The following is an 11,549-nucleotide window of genomic DNA, read 5'->3' as shown; positions in this document are numbered from 1 at the left end:
TCTTGACTCAGTGAAGGTGATCCTAACATACCCCAAACACCCTCCCAGGAGTCTGGCTATTCAAAGCCAGAACTGTGCTCTGTCAGCAGAGAGCCCACTTTGGATCCTCTGTCCCTTTCTCTCTGTCCCTGCCCCACTTGTGCTCTCAAAGATAAATAAATATTAAAAAAAAAAGATAACCTTCCCTAAACATCATTTTTCTCTGCTGGGCTTGTATAGGTGATGAATGGCAGGCAATTCAAGGTAACAGTCTCTGATAAAGGGCCAGAAGACCAGCATCCCACAGACGATCTATTCCAAGAGCAAGGAAAACATCAGAACCAATTCTTACTGCTATTCATTACTACGTGCTTAGAATGTGCCAGGCACCAGCTTCACATAAACTGTCTGCTTTGATCAGGTCAACGACTCTGAGGCAGGTAACAGTGTTACGGAACCAGGCTGGAACGCTGGCGGAAAAGCCAAGTGGCCCTCAGAGATCTTGGTGAAGATTTATTTTACACCGGCGGGCTCAGAGGAGACTGTTTCTCCAAAGGTCTGAACCTGGAATGCAAGTGGGGAGGGTAATTTATAGCCGACAGCCTCCATATCTGTAGCGGTTTTCGCGCACAGCAAACAAAGGAAGAAGAAACCGGAGGAGGGGTCTTTAAGCTAGAGACCAGAGTTTGTTCTAGTCCAATCAGCCATCTTTGGTGTACTTTATCCACTTCTCCAACATCCCCCACCTTTGATGCCTTTTAAAAAAAACTTTTAGTAGGCATCACCTTTCAGTTTTACAGGTTGGTACTCTAGGAAGGCTAAGATATGTGCAGTAGTTTGGCAAACAACAGTGTTTTCAATAAAACGTACCATGGCATTCAGTATACAGGGGCAGATGGATACAAATTATGGAGAGGAGGGGCCCCACCAGGGCAGGAAGCCAGGATGCCCAATCTGTGAGATCCCATCCTTTCCATTGATTGATATTTTCCTGTTGTCAATGTTGAAGTCTTTCCTTGAATTCCTTAACCTTAGTTGTAACTATTCCTGACTGGTTTACGAAATAGCAACATTCCTCCCCCAGAAAGATGCAGGTCCCTCCTTTTTCTGAAGTGAGGAGGTCGAGGGTTCACCTATTTTGGAGGGTCACTGCTGCCAGAGAGTTTATTTGGCTTTGTAAGGTTACCAGAGAATCTGCCACCTGTTCCATGCCTTCATTTAGCTCTTGAGATAGTCTATGGTATAGTCCTACAGATGAACCTATGCCCCCTCTTCCAGTTCCTATTCCTGTTTCAATTCCTGCTCCTATCAGAATGGGTAGCAGGATTGCCCATTTAGCCCAGGAGGTGGGGCTAAAGGTTGTTAGGAGTTGATCTTCAGTGTATACAGATATCTCTGGGGTTAGGAAGATGGAATAACATATCTGAGTCCAGTTGGCCTCTAAGCATGGGTAGGCTGAATTAGAATATAGGTAGAACACCCCAGGGGTTGAACATAGGGTTGTATTCTTCTTTAAGGTTATATTTCTTCTGTATAGAGAGGTACCATTCATGCCTTCAGGGACTGTACAGATTAGATTGTTGGCATTTGTGAGACGGACCCCAGTGGCCAGGGGTCCAATTAAGACAGAGGTGTTGGTTTTGAGATTTTCAGGAGCTTCCCAGGTCAAAGGTATGGGAGTGGCTAAATAAGCCCTCTGGCTGAGGGGCAAGCACATCCAGCAGGTTTGGGTGTGATTATCTATTTTATGGAGGACTTGTAGAGTAGTGTTAGTCCAACGCTGGAGTGGGAAATTGGTAAGCATCTGATTGAGGGCTGAAAGGTTCAAACCTTGGTAGGCTGCCAGGGGAGTGGTCGCCTTTATGGCTTGTATTACCCTATCCTGGGTATCTTTTATAACTTTTTGAAGGGCCCTGTCTTGCACCCCTCCTCCGTCCAAGATCCCCCATTGAGGAAGGTAAGTGTAGCAAGCTTCCCTCTCTGGAGGCCCTTGTTGTAACATGGGTTCCTGACTTTTGGGGTTATCTCTACAGTCCGATACTTAGTCCTTGGGGCACCAGGTGACTGACAGAGAGTGGGTGTTTTTCTCTTGTAGCACTCTTTGTGGAGAGAGGTGAAGGTGCTGAATGCTCTTGACCCCCTTATTGTCATATAACAATCCTGGGGGCAAAGTGGGTAAGCAGCAGTTGTGAGGATGAGAGAGGTTATCATAATATACAGGCAATACTTAATAATCTTCCCATCCAGAGGAGGTATGTGAGACCCAGTGTACATCTTTTGTCCCATGCCCAGCTTGTTGGTGCAATCTCTATCAGCCCAATAGCAAGAAGTAAGATCAGGTCTACGACACCAGTAAGGGACAAGGGCTAGCAGAGTTGCATCCAAACCCCTGGGCTCGGTCCATATGTTGATTCCTCAAGCTTCTGCCGTGTGCAGGCCAGCCAACTTCTGGGGTGTGGCTGGAGCAAGGCTGGAGATCTGAGGGGCTAGTGCCTTTTTGAGGGTCAGTTTAAGTGGGTTGACTGGATCTGGATCACTTTGCCAGATTGAAGGTTCCTCTGAATTGGTCTTCTTAGCTCTGGAGTGATGGACCCATGGGGTGATACCTGAAACTGAATCCTCTATTTGGTTGTATATCTGTAAAGTCCACCTCCAAGTCTTGGAAAGGGGCAGGTTTCTGATAACTGTCAGATCAGGTTTAGGGAAGATATGGTTTGCATATTTAGAGATCCATCCTGTTTTCCAGTTGTTTAAATAAGCATATGCCCATGGGGTCTTATTATTATCCCCATAGAATAACAAGCATAGAAGATTGCCTATACATGAAATACTGTGACAATTTTCTGAAGTTTACCTCAAGTTGTCTAGTTTAGGCAAAAAAACAAACATTTAAAGACAATCATAAGTAGAATTTAACATCCATAACAGTGCATTGTTGAAACATAGTTGTTCTCTCTAAACCCCCCCCCCTTTCCAGAGATAGCCAAATTGAGACCAATGCATTTGTAGAACAAATCCAGTCTTAACAAATCTGGCCTAATTATTTACATAAGCTCAGCAAGAATAGCGATTGATCATGAGGATCTTTTAAAGTTTGCTTTGTTGGAACCTTTTATAAGGAATCTCTGGGTTGAAATTTTAGTAGCCTCTCCAGGCCAGAAGCCAAGCCAAATACTTGCCATCAGACCGGCCTGTAATACCTGTAGAATTGAGTGACTTCCTCTTCATGAGGTCCCCAAGATATCCTGAGGTTCCTGCACCTGCCAGGAAGTGACCTTCTTTACTTACCTGGTGAGGCTGCTGGGAACTCTGTAAGCAAGGCACCAGGCCAACATTTCCAAGGGGCTTTATGGCTCCATATTCTATATAGCCAACCCTAATTCCTTAAAGTTGTCTGGTCATATCTGAGTCTACAAACATCATCCTCAAATATGACATTCCAGTTAAAGCTTTGGTAAAATAACCAGTATTTCCAAATGGTGACCTGTTATAAGATGAACAGATTCTTATTGAACTTATGCAAACAATTGTAATTGCCATGAAGGAAAAAATACTCATTGAGAGTTTTGAATTTCAGGGGAGTTTTGTAGAGAGAAAAGATAAATGCTTGTTTACAAATGCATACTTTATGACATTTTTGTATATCATAGATATCTTAAGAGAAAGTTTCCTTAATCTGGAAGATGAAACATTACAGACCCAGCAATATTTTCAACAAGAATCACAAAACTATAATCTTCCTCAGTTAATTTAATCCCACATTCCTAATTCTTGTTCAATTTGAATGCAGCTTTTTAGTTCTGGAAATTTTTACCCATTTTAGTATTAATCTTAAGGATGTCGAATACCTGTATTTATCCCCAAAGTTCTTTTTATAAATCTCCTTGAAGAAGAAACACATTTTGTGAGAGAATAAGAACAATTATAAATGACAAAATCTCAGAAATAGACATCGTTAAAGATCTGAAGAGAGTTCATTATGATGCAATTGACAAAGAAATTCGGTTATTTCTATGACACATATCATCTCAAGTCATCAGAATATTAAGTGATGACCTTAAAACAAAACATTAAAATTTTAGGAATTGCATATATTAGGGCAGTTACAGTATTTACTTGTGCAATACAATCTAAGGTTTACCATTGTATGACAGAACTTTTCCAAATAACTTAACATCCCAAATAAAAGGACCTAATTGGTCAAGAAGACTTCATTTACCATTTAAATCCTGAAAAGTTTGTTAAAACCCCAGAAGTCATAAGTGTATCCTAAATAAGATTACAGATCATTACCAATCTTACAATTTTATATATTCAACCAAAGTGGCAATAAAAGACCCCAAAGGTGAATGTATAGCATTATACAGTTGTTATCAAAACCTAGCTCCTTTAACATTCAGAAGTTTTAACTAAGTAATCAAAGACCTGATAGAGATGAGATCTAAAACTTTGATTTTCCCGGAGGATAAACCTTTGTTTGCATTGTCTTATCAAGAGCAGATTAACAGGTCAAGAAAACTTTGTTATTTGAGCAGAGAGAAAAGCAGGATTTCAACCTCATACTAGTGTACTTTAAAAATTCCATTCATCTCAACCTTTTATAACTTTCTTTTGCTTCTAAATTTTGTCCCAAAGCCATTTCTTTCTAAATAACCAGTCTCATTTAGGACAAAATTACTTTCTTCTACCCTCAACGAAACTGTATTTCCATTCCTTATATCTTTCTTATGTACCTCCTATTTTCCTACATACAGAGTTGCTTTCTTTGTTTTCATCAGTCTTAAGTAAACATTTAGCAGAATTTTAACTCTTAGGAAACCTTAGTCTCCAACTGAGGACTTAGTAACCAATTGGGAGGTGTTTACATCAGAATTTTTTTAGATGGTAAATTCATGAACCAATTAAGTACAAAGCATGTTTTCCAATAGGTTTGAATAGCCTTAATTTCTCAGCAATAAGAAGTTAAAAACACAAACCTATGTTCAATAATCAAAGCTTTAGCATTCCATCCTATTTGGAAAGTTTCAGGTTACCAAGGACCTTGAAAGTTATCTTAACAATTACCCATGAAAACTTTGAGACAGACAAAATTATCATTAACAAATTGCAACAGAGATAACATGAGCTTATTTGACCTTTGCGGATATCTTTAAAGACAGGTCCAATAAACTTAAATTCGTTTAAACATTGAATATGTTTCACCTGCATCCTCCTAAAAGTCAATATTCCCCCATTGTCAATCTTCATTTGGGGCACCGGAGATATCTGAAATAGGTGGTCCAAGGGGGGTGCACTTTGCTCTTTGACTTGGAGGGTGGGAAGAGGAACCAATGGCGCTTGAGACACTGAGGATGGTATAGGGCTACACCCAAGTTGGTGCAGAAACATGAGGGGGAGGGGAAGGCAGAAGCAGCAACTGCTTGGGAATATTCCTTAAAGTCCCTGTCCCGAGGTAGACTAACCACAGTTGGCTCCAATTATGGCTGTTAACCTGGGAAATGAGGGAGAATCCCTCACACCTATTAAGCAGAGGAACAGGGAAAGAGAGTCAGTGTCCCCTTTTAGTCTGGTTCTATCTTGGCTAGACCAATAAGGTGCCCTTCTCGAGGTTCCTCCTGATCTCCGCTGGGTTTTGGGGACTTTCCCTGGTTGGGACATTTATTCTTTTTAATGTCCTTTCCCCTTGCATCTGGGCATATTTATGGCCTTCTCAGCCCCCTGCTCTGATCCCCCTGAGGGCCTCTTGATATCAGCGGATGTGGACCGGCATCTGGAGAGTGCTTGCGCCTGGCTGAGGGCTCAATATGGCCACCAGGACTTGTGGGGGAGGGTTTTCTGGCCTGGAAGGGGAGAAGAAATGGGTGGCTGCGGTGGCAGTGTCCTGGCTTCGAGACCAGCAGCGAGTCTGCCAGGGGAGGAGTTTCAAGCTCATGGGAGAGGGGAAGGAGCCTAAAGAGTCAAGAAGAGGGGAACATAAGGGGAGCAGTGGGTCACTTCTTTGGCTCCCTGGGTGAGTCTCTGGATAAAGCGGCTAAAACCTTTGCCTGGCTCTCCTGGCTCCATCCTGACCCCACAATGCTCATGTGAGGCAGAGTCACAAAGAGGGACAGGGACGCCCCCTCCAATGAGGAGACCAGCCAGATGCCCGCCTGGCAGTGTCCTGAAGGAACCCAGGTGACGCTCAGCCCCACAGATCCCAGCTCTGCAAACCATGATCAGAAACATTCTGATATCACCACAGACCAAGCTCCATCCATCATGGAATCGCAGACGGGCCCACTCAGACTCCATGGCCCCCTAGTGACCCCAAGGGCACCTGCCTGTGGAGCCATAGAATCTAACTTGGCAGGCAAGCTAGACCGAGTCACACATTCACATTCAGATATACACCAGAGATTATTATATTCCCTACCATAGAATCCCTACCTGTGAGACTTCTGAAGTCTCAGGGAGTAACCAGTCTCCCTTCCACTCTTGCAAGTGGGCCTAACTAGATTGGGCCCCAGCCTTACCGGTTCCAACTTCGGGTCCAGATCCTCACCTGCCAAGTCTCCTCGAGTCCGGCGGGAACGGCGGAGCGGGGCTGACCTGAAGGGGACAGAGAAGGAGACTGCCAAAATTTAGGCAGGGTGCACTCTCTCCCTTGTGACCCCTCATTCCGTCACCGCCTTGCTGTTCTCCCAAACCGGTGGCAACAATGGGCCAGCGCAGTTGGGTTTCCCCAGTCAGGGAACCAAGTATGTTACGGAACCAGGCTGGAACACTGGCGAAAAACCAAGCAGTACTCGGAGATCTTGGTGGATTGGAGATTTGTTTTACACCGGCGGGCTCAGAGGAGACTTTCTCCAAAGGTCTGAGCCCGGAATGCAAGTGGCAGGGTAACTTATAGCCGACAGCCTCCATATCTGTGGCAGTTTTCGTGCGCACAGCAAACAAAGGAAGAAGAAACCTGAGGAGGGGTCTCTAAGCTAGAGACCAGAATTTGTTTTGGTCCAATCAGCCATCTTTGGTGTACTTTATCCACTTCTCCAACAATAGAGGAGAAAAACTGAGAAAACTTGAAAGTCACACATAGGTACTTGATCCAGGGTTTGAAGCCAAGTCTCCTGTATTCATTTGCTACAGCTGCCATACCAAAATGTCCTGATGCCTTCTTATAAGGACACCAGTCACTGGATTAGGACCCATTCTAATGGCCCATTTTAACCTAATTACCACGCAGTTTTTCCTCCTCCTGTGTTTCTCCCCTGTACTTTTACACAGAACACTTGTGATACTCTGGCCACCAAATGTGTGGGGGTTTACCAAACAACAAGCAATTCTCTGTGACCCCATCGGGGTGTCCTACAATTCAACTCAATTCTATCTACCCAGAGATAGCATCAGATATACAAGTTAAAGGTTCAGTGCTAAAAGACTGCCCTCACCCTCCCACTGCCCGCTTCAAATGTCAACCACAAATGCAGGGTGTCACCCGTGCCTCTGACTGACCAGCTAAAAATCAGAGGTTTCCACAACCTCTTCTTTGGGTTAATTTCATTTGCTAGAGCAGCTCATGGAACCCAGAAAACGTGCTTACTCACTAGAGTACCTGTTTAACTTAGGAACGGCCAGATGGAGATGCATGGGGTAAGGCGTGCAGAAAGGGTGAGCAGCTCCTGTGTTGTCTGGATGAGCCACTGTCCCCAAATCTCCAGGTGTTCCCCAACAAAAGCTCTCTGAACCCCACCCTTTTGGGGGCTTCATTACATAGGCACAATTGATTAAATCATTGACATCTGTGATTGATTCGGCTCCTTCTGCCTCCCCACAGGTCTGGGGGTGGGACTAGAAATTCCAGTCCTGTCAGCAGCTGGCCCAATCTCAGGTATTTTCCAAAAGTCACCTCATTAATGTAACAAAGGACTGTTTTTAATTTTTTTTAATGTTTATTTATTTTTGAGAGAGACAGAGACAGAGCTCAAGAGGGGAAGGGCCAGAGAGAGGGAGTCACAGAATCCGAAGCAGCCTCCAGGGTCCAAGCTGTCAGCACAGAGCCCAATGCGGGGCTTGAACCCACGCACTGCAAGATCATGACCTGAGCCGAAGTCAGGCCCTTAACTGACTGAGCCACCCAGGCGCCCCAACAAAGGACATCTTGATCACTCTGTGCACTTAGAAAATTCCACATGTTTTAGGAAGTCTGTACTAAAAACAGGGACAAGACCCTTCTTATTTTGCATCACAATGTCACAGCTTTTTAAAGGCCTCATCTCCAAAAAAAGTCACGTTCTGAGGTACTGGGGGTTGGGGCTTCAACATATGAATTCAGCCCCAAACAACTCCCAAAGACCTTGCTCTTTCCAATGAACCACAGTTAGTTATGTTATACAGTTAGGTTAGCTATGCTAGTACCACAAGGCCACAAACTTGGGGTGGGGGGTAGCACTGTGTTTATTGTTAAAAAGAGAACCCCAGGTCCAAAATGGCATCACTTAGGTTAAGGTCCAAAGTCAGTAAACCAAGTCATCACCCACTTGCCTGTGATTCCTTGTAATTAGGATATTGTTAAGGCTAAGCCCTCAGGCAAAGGGGGGTTCTTAATGTTTTTATCCCTTAGCCATATTTGTTCTGGGAGCCACCTCTATTGACGTAAAATTACAAGTAGAGGCCTTAGCCAAGCATACAGTGGCCACCTTTAAACAAACCGAACATGAAGTCACCCACAAATTTGAAAAATAGCCCCCCAGAACTTAATGGCTCTTGAAATCCTGACTGCAAGTCAGAGATACTATGCTAATATTGAGACTAAATGTTATGAATATACCCCAGATGACTCTGCTAATATATCCAAAGTTTTAGCAGATAGGCACACCAGATTTAAATGCTAACTTTTTTTTTTTTACAATGGGCACATTACATTGAGCTACAAAACCATCTCTATGATGAATTTGTGGCTGACCACCCATATCAAGCAACTCAGGCCTCCCTTGGTGGATTTCTCTATCACAAGGTATAGATTGGCATTATTTGTATCAATACATAGCTGATATGATACATCACCCCAATACCAGCATATACAGGGATATTTCAGTTACTAAAAAGAATGTTTCTTGCTGGCATATGGTAAATGTTACAATGGACTCTCCAGGCCATAAAAGGCCTTTGTCTTATAACTATCAAAATTTTAACTGAATATGCCAACTTACAGATTGGCTTACAACAAATTCGCGGGATCGAGCCCTGCAGCAGCCATTGCACTGACGCTGATGGCACAGAGCCTGCTTGGGATCCTCTCTCTCTTCCTCTCTCTCTGCCCCTTCCATGTGCTCTCTCTTTCAAAATAAGCAGAAAAGCTTTTATATATATATATATATATATATATATAAAGCTATCTTAACAATTACCCATGAGAACTTTATGAGACAGACAAAATTAACCATCATTTTTTTTAATGTTTATTTATTTTTGAGAGACAGAGAGGCATAGCATGCACAGGGGAGAGGCAGACACACACACACACACACACACACACACACACACACACACAGATTTCTAAGCAGGCTCCAGGCTCTGAGCTGTCAGCACAGAGCCTGATGCGGGACTCGAACTCACAAACTGTGAGATCGTGACCTGAATCAAAGTCGGACATTCAACCAACTGAGCCACCCAGGCGCCCCAAACCATCATTTTAACCCATCTTTTTGCTGACAAATTGCAACAGAGACATGAGCTTATTTGACCTTTAGTAAACCTTGGTAGAATAAAAGTATTATATTTAATGCTGATAACTCTAAAGACATGTCTACCTTAATTAAAGTAACAAATTTAAATTAGCTTAAATACTGAATATGTTGCACCTAGGTCAACAAAAGTCAATTTGTTCCCCACTGTCAATTTTTACCCAGAGCTCCTGTGGGGAAATCTGAAGTCGGTGGTTTAAGTACAGGGAGGGGTGCTCTTCACCCCCAATTGGGAGGGTGAGAGGAGCAGGGCCAGTAGTGCCAGAGACACAAGGATGCTGTAGGAGCCAGTTATGCAGAAGGTTTCCAAGGTGGTGCAGAAACACAAGGAGGTGGAGACAGAGGCAGAGAAGATGAGATGCCAGCCAGCAAGACTGGAGGTGGATGAAAGCCCAGACAGAAGAAAAAGTCCTCCCGGTCCTAAAGCTCTCCAGCTTGGACAGATGAACAGACACATGTTTTCTTCCCACCAATACAGAGTGAAAGTAGGCAGTGCATGTCAGGCCAGAGAAGTCAGGGAACTTCCCTGAAACAAAAGGAATTTCGGCATCTCCTTGGGACTATTCCTTAAGGTCTAGAGGTAGACTGACCACAGATGACTGGCTCCAATTACCAAAGCCATTAACCCAGGAATGAACCGCCTCCCCCATACAACAACATTCATCTAGTTCTCTCAACATATATTCCAGATCTGACCCACAAAAGAAGAAGCAAACAGAGAGGAGACGAGTAACTCAGGAAAAAGAGGAAGGCATGTGTGTGATCTTGGCAACAACCTGTTTTCAAGAGAACCAAGGGGAGCACATAGAGAACACGACAGAACACAGGCAAGTGATGGATAAACAGAAGTAGAAGGGCCTGAGGCAGCTGAGCTGATGGTGGATTGAGGGGTGCAGGGTGGGGAGAGGGATGTCCTTGGCCCTGCTAAATGAGTATGGACAGAACAGGATTTTAGTACAGGGCCATAAAGTCCTGACCATATGGGATTTCGGTCCATTTTTCTGGTCAGACTTTCCCATCCGCTAGTTTGTGTTGAGGCCAACAGTATTAACAAAAGAGGCCAACCTTGGAAGGAAGCATACAAGGTGTCCTTTTTAGGCCTTTCCCCATGTCAACTGAAAGAGAGAGCAGGAGAAAGTGACTGAGCAGCTCTCCAGCACAAGGCAGACAAGGATTGGAGACATGGATGGAGAGGGCCCCTCAACCTGCTGTCACCTTGTCTCTTCATGGTTGCCAAAAAGATGTTGCCAGGTGAACTGGGGAGACCCCGGGCCCTGGGGCTTGACCCAGCCAGACCCAAAGAAGTCACCAAAGGCTCTTGGTCATGTCACGAGAAAGAATTCAAGGACATACATGCAGCACAGCAGGAAAGTTTATTAAAGTGAAAAGTACACTCTGGATATCTGAAAGCAGGCTAGCTCAAGAGAGAGCTACACACCCTGGGGGTTGGATTTGGCACTGTTTATTTAAATCCAAATTGACTCCAATGTGTTAGGAGACAGCCTAAGAGGGTCCTACGAAACAAGGAGAGTACTTATGAGTCCATTACCAAAATCCCCCTCAGTTTCCAAATGGCGTCCCATCTGCGCCATACTTCCCATACTGCGGAAGTTTCCTGGGGTTCAGAGCGGGGGGAGCCATCCCTTTTTCTTGACCAAACTGACAGCTTTGTCCTACCTGAGAAGGGATGTCAACCTTCCTTCCCTTCCCCATTGCATTCTAGACTACTGGTGCTGGTAATTGGACTGAAATGCCGCAGAGATTGGGACTGCCTCTTTCCATTTTGGGGAAGCCAATATATTTGGCGACCAAATAGTACCCTTTGTAAAACTCTAGATCTAGTATTAA

At 44.2% G+C, this 11,549-nt stretch overlaps 1 long non-coding RNA gene across 1 annotated transcript; it reads left to right on the top strand.

Moving 5' to 3' along the window:
• The first annotated feature begins 220 nt into the window (after positions 1 to 220).
• LOC113598293 (uncharacterized) lies at positions 221 to 11,248 on the top strand. Its single transcript, XR_003418965.2, has 3 exons — positions 221 to 535; positions 7,793 to 7,846; positions 10,391 to 11,248. It is a non-coding gene; the product is annotated as an uncharacterized LOC113598293 (long non-coding RNA).
• The last annotated feature ends 301 nt before the right edge of the window (positions 11,249 to 11,549 follow it).

Source organism: Acinonyx jubatus, chromosome C1 (assembly GCF_027475565.1).
Source record: "Acinonyx jubatus isolate Ajub_Pintada_27869175 chromosome C1, VMU_Ajub_asm_v1.0, whole genome shotgun sequence".
NCBI classification, from domain to species: Eukaryota; Metazoa; Chordata; class Mammalia; order Carnivora; family Felidae; genus Acinonyx; species Acinonyx jubatus.
The sequence above is the reverse complement of the archived record's forward strand: the minus strand, read 5'-3'. Positions and strand labels throughout refer to the sequence as shown.